Raw genomic sequence first — 13,887 nt, forward strand, 5'->3', positions numbered from 1 at the left:
TGGGTTAGATGTTGGTGATCACTCATATTTTATCAATGTAACCTTCCCCAAGATGGTGTTCACCAGATGATTTGGACAACTCCCATCAGCCCCAACCAGCATGGCCAATGGTTAAGAATTATAGGAGTTGTAGTCTGAAACAAATGATGGGTAGGCTGCATCAGTGCAATGTACTGCTCATGGTACAGGATTGCACCCAACCCACAGCTGCATTGGTTTTCCTCCTGCCTGCCCATGCTCTGTCCAACCCCCCCCCCAATGCCTAATAGTTAGTCTTCTCAAGTTCCTAACAAACAGCAGTGCTTGAATTATGAGGGGAAAGGAAGGACCTAATGAAATCCACAACCTCATGGGGTGGGGCACCTTTTTAACCTGAGGGACACATTTCTTTCTGTGCAACCTTCCAGGGGCCACATGGCAGTGGTGGGTGGGACCAGAGGCAAAAGTGGGTTGAGGTGGATTTTACTGTTGTACAGTAGTCTAGTTCCTACACATGTTCACATACCCTTTTCTGTCTGCCATCCCACTCTGGTCAGTGACCGAAATAAATTGATTCATTCATCCTCCATCCAGACAAGGAAGAAGCATGACCAAAGCTCTAGGAGACATTTCAGTTAGGTAAAAATGCTCAAGTGGGGTACAAAAAGGTGTGACTTGGGGAGAACCTAGAGGGTCCTAGTGAGAAGTTAAGAGGGCTGTATGCTGCCTCCAGACCTGAGGTTCCCCACCTCTCCTGTAGCTAATGGTATGTCTCCCAATTTTAGCCAAAATGAAGACCTCCTCCTAGCCTTCTAAAAAGAGCAGGTGTGTTTGGGGGGTAATCTTGGTCTCCCTGCAATCTGAGTACAGCAAAACTTGCAGTTGAGCCAGGTATCTATTGTTCTCCCTTCACTATTAATTTCTGAGCCTCCTTTGAGGATTTCTGAGAGTTATTAAGTGGCAGAGACAAGGGTGGTAGAAGATTGCTGGGGAAACACGCAAGGGTCCCCAGATGTGGATGAGGGTTCTGTATTCTACAGCATTTCATAGGCCCTTGAATCAATGCAAAGAAAATTGGGTGGAAGGTGGAAGGAGGAGATGATAGCAAGAGAGAGGGTGGTTGCCACAGCAACAGCACAAGCTCATTAACAGATTGGATAACAAAAAAAAAAAAAGGATTGGGAAATAAAAGATTCAGAGTTGCTCTGAGAAGAAGAGAAGATGGGGAGGTGTGTTGCTCTTCTCCTGTGAAATAGCTTGTTCTCCAAAGCGAGTGTACCTGTATGTTTGTCTTGCAAATCCATGAAAACTCTTTAAAACTAGGCACTAGGACGGAGTCAAAAGGCTCTTTTAAAGAGTTTTTACTTCTTCCACTCCTACTATGTATTTTGGAAAGATGTTGGTCTGTCTGTTTTTTATAAATCTAGGCACCTCTTAAGATATTGTAACTCAATTTTGCATGGTGTTTCCTGGGATCAAGGAGCAGATTTTTTTAGTCTATATCTAGATACAAAGTGATGTCATTTTGAATTAGGATGGCAGACTGAATCTTTCAAAACTGCACTGATTTTATTTGGTTTCTTAGAATTCCTGAGTGATGCCAGGTGTGAGACTGCTAGTCTTTTATGGATATCAGTTCACAAGGGAAGCACAACATGGCTAGTAAGTTTTATCTTTCTATTTGTAAAGTAGATGTTTGCATCTGGACTGACTGGGTACCAAACTGGGATGGGAGGGAGAGAGCCTCAACCAATGAGAGAGATTCACCAGCCTTGCAGGAAAAATACAGAAGTTGGAATGACAGTCTCTCTCCATTTAAACAAGGGGCTATTTTTAGTTTATTGCATTTTTATCATGCTCTGAGTATCCTTAATTCTACCCTCACAAAAGGTATAGGGTAGGCTGAAATATAGTGAGTGGCTCAAGGTCATCTAGGACACTTTGTGGCTGAGTGAGGATTTGAACTCTGGTCACCAGGATTAGCATCAGTACCCAGTACCCAGGCAGTTCCCAGTGCCCTTGCTTTTCTGACTACTGAATCCCATTGAAACCAGTAGAATGTAGTTCTGTGTGGACATGCATAAGATCAAGCTGCAAATCTGGAAGCAAGAAGGGCACACTCTTTTTTCATCATTAAACTGCCTAAAGTTGCCGCCTCTTCATAATTCTTCATAGTTTAGAAGTTTACCCATATTTTGTTATGAGAAATTAAATCCCAATGGGCAACACATAAATATCGCATGAATGATGAATCACTGATTATGTATCCGCTGCTGTGATGAATTGAATTAAATGGAACATCTTCTGTGGATATTGCTGTGCCAATGTGATGGCAGGCAGGGACATCTCCCCTGATGCAGGGAAATCTGAGCACAAGCTTATGCAAAGCGGGAGATTTTCTAGGAAGAAACTCCCACCCAAATTATAGGGGAAATTGAGTCTGGACTTCCCAAGAGCCTTTACACGTGTCTACACTATAGACTTAAAGTGGCTCATCTGTCATTCTCCCCCCACCTTGAATGGTAATTCTGTGGGTGGGGCTAACTACAAGATAGGAGCTGTGAATGCAGTGCTCTCCTGACTTTCATCATCCTTGACCCTGCTGGCTGAGACTGATGGGAACCAGAGTCTAACAAAAATCTGGAAAATACAACATGGGTACCTGGCGCCTTGAAGCAAAGCAACCTTTCCCAACTTTATGCATATCGTCCAGACATCGCCGAACTCCAGCTCCTTTCAGCCCCAGTCAGCATGGCCAATGGTCAGGAATGATGGGAGTTGTAGTCTAAAACATCCAAAGGGAACCAGATTGGGGGAGGCTGAACCAGAGACCCAAACAGGAGCAAGCCTTGTTCCAGATTATACTATTTTCCCATCTAGCTCTGCATTGCCTACTCTGATGGGCAGGAGCTCTCTAGGGTCCCAGATTATAGGGACCTTCCCTGTAATGGTTGTCTGATCCCTTTAACTGGGGCCTTCTGGAGTGAATGAGGGAGCTGTCTGAGTGCTTATACTGAGGCTCCTCCCTAGACCAAAGCACTTTTCATCCAGAGTTTTCTCCCCCTGGCTAATGTCACAGGAAATACTAGATCAAATGTGGCAACCTGAGCCAGGACCCATCTCCAAGGCTAACTGTAAACCACTGTTATCCTGACATTTGAATTCTGTTCCTTTCGGTCTTGTGATTTAATGAGGAGCTGATGTCAAAGCAGGCTCCATAAACCTCCTCAGAAACCTCTTCATTCAAATGCCACAGGTATAATTCACCCGCTGCAAGTTCACAAGACAAGTGGCCTTTTGGAAAACAAATGAGGGCCCATTATGCTAACAAACTTCCTCCCTTTCCTGAGCATTATTGATCTGAGGATTTTCCACCCAACTTCAATTCAAGGCTGGGTAAAACTGGCTGGCTGGAGCAACCTGCGATTCTCCAGAGACTTGAACTTGTGTCATTAGCCCCATTTATGTGCTACTTGCGTTCATGTGCAGCTTGGCTACGTGGACAGCAGAGCAGGGCCAGGCTTTCCATTTGTGTGTGTGTGTCCTGTTTTGCTGCTTGAAGTGAAATGGGAAGTGCTGCCCTGCCCTGCCACCCCTGCCACCTGCATCGCCCACCCTGCTGCCTACTCTGCCAGCATTGATGCTGATTTCAGGTGAGACCTCAAGTGCTCCGCAAGATCTTGGACGACTTTGGTTAAACCTAACACAAAATCAGCAAGATCTCACCCAAAATTAGTGCCAGTGCCATTTCTTTGCCAGTGGAATCCATGGGGGCACTGTGTGAGGAGGTGTGGCACTCCTGCATTTAGTCCTATTGCCTTGGATGCCTCCTTCCTGCAACAATGTCTTGCTTGTGGCCGATTGCAGAGAGATTCTGCTCAAACACCCACTTGTGAAACACTCTGGGGGTTGTTGGTCTACAATTCCCATAATCTCTGATCAGGTTGGCCAGGAATGATGGGAGCTGGAGTCTTGCAACATCTGGGGTGGCAGAGGTTCCCTACCCCTGGTGTAGGGGCACCCAGTTTCCCAGCTGTTCCAAATGTATGAAGTTCCTACACTGAAGGAGGTGCTTGAGTGCTGGAATTTCTCTGTAGACCTCTGTGCACAAGATGTGGTTGTTTCAGGATGGAGTCATGACGTCAGGGTGGGGTGAAAAGGGTGACCCTGCTCTGTTGTCAACATGGCTAAGTCCTACATATGAGTAATGTGTGAATTGGGCTATTGGGAAAACCCTTTTCAGAAACTACGTTTCCATTCTGGGTAGCTGGGTTTGTTGAGAGAACCAGTGCCTTTGCAGGACACTTGGTTGGATTGTAGGCTCCTGAGAGACACAAAGGGTAGTATGCAATGTTAGTCATACTCAGTGTAAACGCACTGGGCTGGATTCAACTAACCAGTCCCACTAGCAGAAGCCATGCACAAGGACTTCTGTTCATGCAATGGGGCTTTCTCATTGGCCTGTGTCCCCCCAAACTAGTTCAGGGGGTTGGTGTTGGGAGAATGATCAGAAGATTGTGACGTCAAATTCCTCCCGTTGAAATAAATCAAATTGTTACTGGAGTTAATAGACAAGTCCCACAGTTCTCTATCCCGATCTCACCACTACCCCACTTTCCAGTCTGCATCTAGCCTTTCCTCTTGGTGCCGCCTGAAGTAGCACAAGGTAATGTATGGCATATCAGGCTTAAAAACACAACCCTGAGCTATTTTTAGAAATGATGGGATGAAAATGTTGCCAGTGAAATAAATAAAAGTCTTGGAGCCTTTGGCTTGGTATTAGCTTCAACTGTCAATTATGCCTAACAGCATCCTGGGGGGAATGTTGATCCAACTTATTCTTAATAAAACCCAAGGGAAGCAATTCACTCCATGAAGTTTGGAAGTCCTTTTGCCTTGTAATAGAGGGTGTCTTCCTCCTTGACACTTCTTCACCCTGATCTTATTTCCTGTAGTCTAGGCCTCCTCCAGAGGACCTGTTTATTCAGCATTCACGCTGATTTGCTTGCACAAAGCTTTTGCAGTGGTTTGACCATGTCCAGCCTTTATTATGCATTCATTCTGACTTGTTTAGGGGCAGTTATAGGACAATGAGAATTCATCCTAATTTGATTGTAGGGTGTCATTAATTATTCATGCACCCTAGTCAGTGCAATTCCTCATCACTTTCCAAATCACAGAAAGGCCAGTCTTTTTTAGAAAGTGGCTTTGTCATCCTAGGGCAGCAGAGCTCTTCAATACCACTTTGACTGCACAAAGCTAAAGTTCCAGCCTGCACCCGAATCCCTTCCACAAAATAGCGACACTCTGCAGGCATCCTTAAACCCTCTCAGGCTTGCCCCTTGCCACAAAGTGTTCCTCCTGTCTTACATCACAGCAGGCTTGTGCGGACGGGGGAAAATCCATTTCCTCTTTCTGCTTCAGCCTCTTCTTCTAGAAGCTTAAGAGGCCAATTCTCCATGCACATTTACTAATAGATTTGCTTTCACAACTTGTTATTGACTCACTTGCCTGCCTATAAACCACAGCTGATGGATTTGTGGACTTTGCTCCTTCCAGTCCTCTGGTCAGAGAACAGCACAGCCTTGATGCATGAAGGAAGGGATATGCCTAGCTATTTGGTGGCAGAGAGCCAACTTTGCATATTTTGAGTTATTTCCCCCCATCTCTCCTATGCTTGATTTGTCTTACAGTTATGAATAAGTGAAATGCAATAGCTTCAAGTGGGCAAGGGAGATCTGAGCATTGACGTATCCTTCCCTGCGAACATTACAGATGCAGCCTCAGCCTCAGGCAGTGCCTGCCACAGCCATTTTACTGCCTGAAGCAGAGCCCAAATGGTACTCCTCCCCCGTAGGACCAACATTTTCCAATCTTGCTGCACTATTTGGACACCAATTACTGCCACCATATGTCCCCTTCATGGTGCCATCTGAAGCAAGTAACTTCACTCGGCTGCATGGCAGGGCCAGCCCTAACTGAGGGTTGGAGGAATGGCTAGCCAATCAGGCCAATAGCTATGTGCAAGGCAGAAATTCAACAGGCAAAGCTTCCTTAATTCCTGCACCACCATGTTGTGGGGAGAAACAATACTTGCTGAATTTCTGACTGCCATGTGGTTGCTTAAGACAGATTATTAAGATTTTGGAATGCAGAAAATAAAAAATAAAATAAGAAAGAGGGAGCCATCATGAGGAGGCCACTTTAGCTAAACTGTATAATTTAGTATATTAATAATTGGTTTTAATAATTGTATTAATTGGATAAAATTGGCATTGTTATAATAAGGCTGTTATTGGAACGATGACAAAGGGTGCTTCCAGGCAGCCTGTTTATTGAGCATTCATGCTGATTGGTTTGCAGGGCAAAAGCGACAAGGCATTTATTCTTACTTGTTTGTGGAGAAGTTAGATGATGATGTGTCAAGGCAAGTGTTTCTTCGCACTTTCCAGTGAAATTTCCCATCACTCTCCTCACCACAAAAAGCCTGGCCTTTAGGGAACGGAGGTTTGTTGCACAAGACCTCCCAATCGACTGTAATTGTGTGACCTGAATTTGCCAGCATTAGCTGAATCCGACCTGAAAACAGTGAGAGTCTGGATGTACCCATAATATTTTAATTTTATTTTATTTTGCCAGAAAGGGGTATCATCTCTAACAGACATCACAGCTCATATAGGAATCGTACCTCTGCTTTCATTTTGGCATACAGCTCAGTCATTTTATTTCATCCATTCTTGTTGGGAGCGCTTGACTGCCTCTCTCCTTGTCTTCTGCATCTAAACTATCCCAGAATACATAGACTATGACTCACCCTCCAGTATAATTTACTCTGTTTGACCCCTTGGAAAGCACAGGGCAAGGAATTCCTTCCAGCAACTAGTAGATCAAGCCCGTTAAAATGTTCTGTAGTTGAGAGAGCTCCGTGCCCCGTGCCCTTGCTTTGGGCCCTGTGGATGATGGAGAATCTACATCTGCCTGGAGCCCAAGGGGCAAGCATAGAACTGTGGATTTGGAAGGGGCCACAAGCATCACCTAGTCCAACCCCCTTCAATGCAGGATCTGTTTTGCACAGCTTGGGGCTCCAACCCACAACCCTGAAAGAATAACAATTATTTTTATATCTTAGATTTGATGCTAGTTAAACAGAAGTGCTCAGAAGGAAAAATACAAAATAGATGAAATGAGCAGCCCTAATGGAACAGCCATCACTGCTTCTTTGGACCCTGCTCTGAAAACAAACTCTTAGCCACTGAGTAATGAACACAGACACTTGCCTTTTCTTTACTCTACCAACATAGGATAAAGAAAAGTGTTTTTTAAACAAACAAACAAACCACACACTAGATTTTGAAATATCCTTTTCTTTTGTGTATTGAAATCTAAGCAAACTGATTTCCCGGGAATAAACCTATTTTCATCATTTCTGTTCCAAATTGCCTCTGGATTTCAATCTTCTGCACCAACTTATGTGCCTAAATGCTGCTGTATGCTATATACTTTTGGTAAACGAATCTCTTGAGTTTATGGGAAAGTACCAAAGAGCAATGTCTGAGAGGAAAGTGAGGCAACTCCAAGTGACTTTCTGTATGTGATTTTTTAAAAGAATTTAACAGAGGATCTGAGGGCACGAACAAAGACATTGTGTAAAAGCAACCCCGGAATACCCTTCAACTTTCAAAACCTGTAGGGTTGCTGGAGGTGTCCTCTTTTGGGGGCAAACATACCTATCCAGGTGGATTTTTTCATTTTAAAGGAAATGTCCGGGGGGGGGGGGCTCGGGCTGCTCTGCATGCTGTGGCCACTGCCAGCCCGAGCTGGGCAAAGAGGCACATGGGCTCAGCGGCTGCCCCCGCCCCTGCCTGCCTGCCTCTTTCCCCACCTTGGGCTGTCCTCTTTTTTGCTCTTCAGGATATGGCAACCTTAAAACCAGTCAACTAAGGCACTGAGAAGATGGTATGTTTACTATAGGATTTCTCCTCCAGCATTTTTAAAAGAAGCCACAAGGGAGCAGCTGATACATATTGTGACCCAGAGCTGACCCAGGAATTTTTGATGCTGGAGGCCTGATGGAAAATGCTGCCCCTCTGCCTCCTCCTGCTCTGAGCGCTTGCTGCCTGCCTGCTGCCTCTTCCTCCTTCTCTTCTGCTGTGCACCCATTGCTTGCACACTCTCCACCTGCTGCCACCTCCTGGTGGGTGGACTGGCAGGCACAGGGAGGAGGGGGCGGCAGCAGCCATCAAGTGCAGGGCATACTCCATGGAGGCCAGATCTGTCACCCCTCTCAGTTATCTGGAATCTGCCACCCTGAGGCAACTGCTTCACCGCGCCTCACTGCTGGGCCAGCCCTTATGGGACTAGTGTGTGTGTGTGGGGGGGGGAGGGGATTGACACTTCCTTTACATTAATTTTCTACCTTAAATCCCCTTCCCTCACTGCTACTTGATACCAAAGGTACAAAAGATACCATTTGCTGCAACGATGCATTCAGCAACTAACAGCTTGGGGGGGGGGGAGTTTTCCATGGAACACCACTGCCCAGATGGAAGAGCCAACCCCCCTTGGTACCACAGCCCCAACCTAGATTCCTCATCCCCTTTCAGAGCATCTAGATCAGGCTTCCTCAACCTCGGCCCTCTAGATGTTTTTGGCCTACAACTCCCACGATCCCTAGCTAGCAGGACCAGTGGTCAGGGATGATGGGAATTGTAGTCTCAAAAACATCTGGAAGGCCAAGGTTGAGAAAGCCGGATCTAGATAGATATATTCAGTGCTTTTTTCTGAGGGGGGGGGCACAAGGGGAAGCATACCCCTAAACATTTTGTGATCTAAGTTTGGCCTCATTGAGGGGCAGTATTTCAATATGAGTAGGAAAGTGAGAGTACCCCTAACTATTTTTTAAGAAAAAAAGCACTGGGTATATTGATCAGTGGTATCTGGTAAAAAAAAGGACAAAAGTGGTAAGGACCTAACAGAAGCAGAAGACATCAAGAAGAGGTGGCAACAATACACAGAGGAATTATACCAGAAAGATATGGATGACTCGTACACCCCAGGTAGTGTGATTGCTGACCTTGAGCCAGACATCCTGGAGAGTGAAGTCAAATGGGCCTTAGAAAGCACTGCAAATAACAAGGCCAGTGGAAGTGATGGTATTCCAGCTGAACTATTTAAAATTTTAAAAGATGCTGCTGTTAAGGTGCTACACTCAATATGCCAGCAAGTTTGGAAAACTCAGCAGTGGCCAGAGGATTGGAGAAGATCAGTCTACATCCCAATCCCAAAGAAGGGCAGTGCCAAAGAATGCTCCAACTACTGCACAATTGCACTCATTTCACACGCTAGCAAGGTTATGCTTAAAATTCTACAAGGAAGGCTCAAGCAGTATGTGGACCGAGAACTCCCAGAAGTGCAAGCTGGATTTAGAAGAGGCAGAGGAACCAGAGACCAAATTGCAAACATGCGCTGGATTATGGAGAAAGCTAGAGAGTTCCAGAAAGACATCTACTTCTGCTTTATTGACTATGCAAAAGCTTTTGACTGTGTCGACCACAGCAAACTATGGAAAGTTCTTGAAGAAATGGGAGTGCCTGATCACCTCATCTGTCTCCTGAGAAATCTCTATGTGGGACAAGAAGCTACAGTTAGAACTGGATATGGAACAACTGATTGGTTCAAAATTGGGAAAGGAGTACGACAAGGCTGTATATTGTCTCCCTGCTTATTTAACTTATATGCAGAATTCATCTTGCGAAAGGCTGGGCTGGATGAATCCGAAGCCGGAATTAAGATTGCCGGAAGAAATATCAACAACCTCAGATATGCAGATGACACAACCTTGATGGCAGAAAGTGAGGAGGAATTAAAGAACCTTTTATTGAGGGTGAAAGAGGAGAGCGCAAAATATGGTCTGAAGCTCAACCAAAAAACCCAAAATCATGGCCACTGGGCCCATCACCTCCTGGCAAATAGAAGGGGAAGAAATGGAGGCAGTAAGAGATTTTACTTTCTTGGGCTCCATGATCACTGCAGATGGTGACAGCAGTCACGAAATTAAAAGACGCCTGCTTCTTGGGAGAAAAGCAATGACAAACCTAGACAGCATCTTAAAAAGTAGAGACATCACCTTGCCAACAAAGGTCCGTATAGTAAAAGCTATGGTTTTCCCAGTAGTGATGTATGGAAGTGAGAGCTGGACCATAAAGAAGGCTGATCGCCGAAGAATTGATGCTTTTGAATTATAGTGCTGGAGGAGACTCTTGAGAGTCTCATGGACTGCAAGAAGATCAAACCTCTCCATTCTTAAGGAAATCAGCCCTGAGTGCTCACTGGAAGGACAGATCCTGAAGCTGAGGCTCCAATACTTTGGCCACCTCATGAGAAGAGAAGACTCCCTGGAAAAGACCCTGATGTTGGGAAAGATGGAGGGCACAAGGAGAAGGGGACGACAGAGGATGAGATGGTTGGATGGTGTTCTTGAAGATACCAGCATGAGTTTGATCAAACTGCGGGAGGCAGTGGAGGACAGAAGTGCCTGGCGTGCTCTGGTCCATGGGGTCATGAAGAGTCGGACACGACTAAACGACTAAACAACAACAACAACAACAACAACAACAACAACAACAAAAGCTGGTGTAGTGTCAGGAACGTCCCCTCCCCCCAGGGCACAGCAGAAGGTTCAGAATTGGAAATTGAGCTGAGTGAACGAGAGGCAGACTCTGCAGATGAGGGAGAACTGCTAGATTCAAGACAGGCAGCCCCGGCCCCCTTCTTCCTAGGGAAGAAGAAAAAGCAGTTAGCTCACAAGGAGTGGAAGAGTTGGAAGCCGGCCAAAGTCTTGCCACACAAGCATCAGATAAGCTGGAAGCTGAGCCTGTCTCTTCTTCTGGGGAAAAGACAGGCCAAATGATCAGTCCTCACACGAGGAGATGGGAGAAGCTCAGAGACCTGCGGAAGTGGAGGAGGAGGAAAGCAGGGTTCTGGCGTCCTTCCTGGTGGGGGAGGGATTCTGATTTAGACTGAGCAACTCCTTTGCCAAGAGAGGGCAGAAGTTTTGCTGTGGATATGTTTTTTTCTTTGTAAATAAATGCAAATAGCTTACAAAGACTCATTACTGCTTATCTGACTGGCTGCATGCCAGGGATCATTAGCTGTGGTGGGCCAGTGACAAGGAGGCTGGCGTGGTGCACACTCATTGGCAAGAGCTCCCACTCTACTGGGTTGCCTGCACCACCTCAAGCTCCTTGCTGCTTCCCACTCTCCTTCCCAGCAAGGAGCAGGGACTCACCACTCGGGAGGTCAGGTGACTACTGCCACAGCCCCACGCCGTCGGCAGATATATAGGCAGATATAGGCAGATATATAGATAAGGAAAGTGCGCCAGGAGACACAACCATGTAGTAAACAAATTCAGGGCCTAGGCTACTGGCCATAACACATCAGTATGTACTCAATTACATAAATTGTTATATCCTAAGTGGTGGGATTTATGCTCTCACTTTAAATTTGATCACTTTGGCTAGACTACTTAATGGAAGAGAATGGAAGACTTTATAGCATCCTATATAAGAAGAATGAAGGGACGCGGGTGGCGCTGTGGGTAAAAGCCTCAGCGCCTAGGGCTTGCTGATTGAAAGGTCAGCGGTTCGAATCCCCGTGGCGCGGTGTGCTCCCGCTGCTCGGTCCCAGCGCCTGCCAACCTAGCAGTTCGAAAGCACCCCCGGGTGCAAGTAGATAAATAGGGACCGCTTACTGGCGGGAAGGTAAACGGCGTTTCAGTGTGCTGCGCTGGCTCGCCAGATGCAGCTTTGTCACGCTGGCCACGTGACCCGGAAGTGTCTCTGGACAGCGCTGGCCCCCGGCCTCTTAAGTGAGATGGGCGCACAACCCCAGAGTCTGTCAAGACTGGCCCGTACGGGCAGGGTTATCTTTACCTTTACCTTTTAAGAAGAATGAATAGCAAAAACTGTAGATATGCTTGGAGTTGAACCAGGAAAAAATGGGCTTTATTGGGTTTGTCTGTTTTGGGATAGTCTCCAGAAAAACAATGGAGGAGAACAGGGTTTTCCCCAGGGCTGAATGAACATGTCCCTGCTCATAATTGCCACCCTGTTCACAGCCCAACTGCTCTGGGCTTTGCTCCCCTGAATTAGAGAGGTCTGTCCAAAGGAGAAATCCCATGTAGCAGAATGCTTGATTCCTGGCATCTCTGGATATCTCTCAGTTATTTGGCTAAGTTGATTTTATTTAGCTGAGTATTAGAAACATACACTTGATTTGAGTTGAAAAATGATTTTCATTGATGTCACCTACAAATGCAGCAGTATAAACTGCATATTATGTATTTTCTGTAACTGCCCTGTTAATGATGCATGTCTTCGAAATAATACGTGTAAGCCAGAAGGAAGAATTCAGCAGCAGGAACTGTGGTGATAGAAATCCCCCCCTTTGGGGAGATTCCCCCCCCTGTCTCAGCTCTGGGAATTAATAGGAACAGAAGTATTTTTAGATGAGAAGACATTACTAAAAATATAATCTCGGAGTGGAACTACACATTCTGTGTTGTTCTATATTCAGCTGCCAAAGCTGCAGTTTGAAGCAGAAAAGCACCATTGGGGGGGGGCGAGGGGCTAGCTTGGCTATTGCAGAAATTAGAAGGTGGTCCAGACCTCTGCCCCCAAGCACATAACAGTATTTTTTTCTGCTGAAATTTTCCCCTTCAAACTTTCCGTTTTTGTTTTTTGTTTTGCAGTGTAGGACAAGGCAATATGAAGGAAACAGATTAAAGCAGAAAAAACAACACGGGGTGTGTGTGTGTGTGACTCAAGAAGACCCTCTCTGCACACATCAGGGGGGCACTTCAAATGGCAGTCTCAGCAGTTGTCTAAAAGAGGGGGAGCCCCTCCAGAAATCATGGAACTATACATAATTGCTTGAATCCACAGAGCTCTTTCTTGTGTGAGCAGGAATGTACCGGTACTTCCATCTGTACAAATCTCTCCAGTTTCTCCATTCTGCTGCAACCTCTGTGCCATTCCAGACAATGGTAGCTGGGGCTCATTTGGGCTTGTAGGAAAGAAGTCAGGGAGCCCAACAGGATGGGGAGCCAGATTTGAGGACAGGCAAACCAGCTATTTCAGGTTTTGTCTCCATCCTGCTCCCTGCTGAGTTGCACTGTAGCACCCTGCTTGTGGTTAACGCTTAGCTGGAATGAAATATTCAACGCAGCAATAGAGAAATTAAAATAATAATTTATTTGTCGGACAAATAAATAAGAGGCACAGTGGTATATGGTTACCAAGCTCTGGCCTGGCCTCCTGCCATTATGGCCAGCACTTATATTCCCTCAGCTCAGCCCCCTTGCTCCTCCTTTGGCTGCCTCTGTCCAATCAGCCTGGTTAAAATTCCTATTGGCTGTTTGCTAGAACCAATCATAAAAGATACACCCATTTCCTATTACCTTTTATGGGAGACAAAGAGCTATATTTCCTTCTATTTATAATTGGCAAATAAGTAGTCATATATCTTACATTTACCTCGACCAGGCACCTTAATTACCAGATAACCTTTTGCCCTAGACTAGGCGCCTTAACTAACATTTCATCTTTTGCCCTATTGCCCTATTCACTCCAAAACAGATGATGGCTAATTTTATCTTAAACAGATCTTTTTGTTCATCTTCCCACACATTATCAATGAAAGATCTCCTTCTTTGGAGGTCATTAAGCAGAGGCCCGACAACCATATGTCAGGAGTGCTCTGATGGCGTCTCTCTGTCTGGCAGGGGTCCGGACCCAATGGCCCTCATGGTCTATTCCAACTCTTCTATGATTCTATAATTTCTTACTTTCTAAATCCTTTGCATAATTACATTTAAGCCAATATATTCCATAACATATATAGTTTTTT

Source organism: Podarcis raffonei, chromosome 2, assembly GCF_027172205.1.
Source record: "Podarcis raffonei isolate rPodRaf1 chromosome 2, rPodRaf1.pri, whole genome shotgun sequence".
Classification (NCBI taxonomy): Eukaryota; Metazoa; Chordata; class Lepidosauria; order Squamata; family Lacertidae; genus Podarcis; species Podarcis raffonei.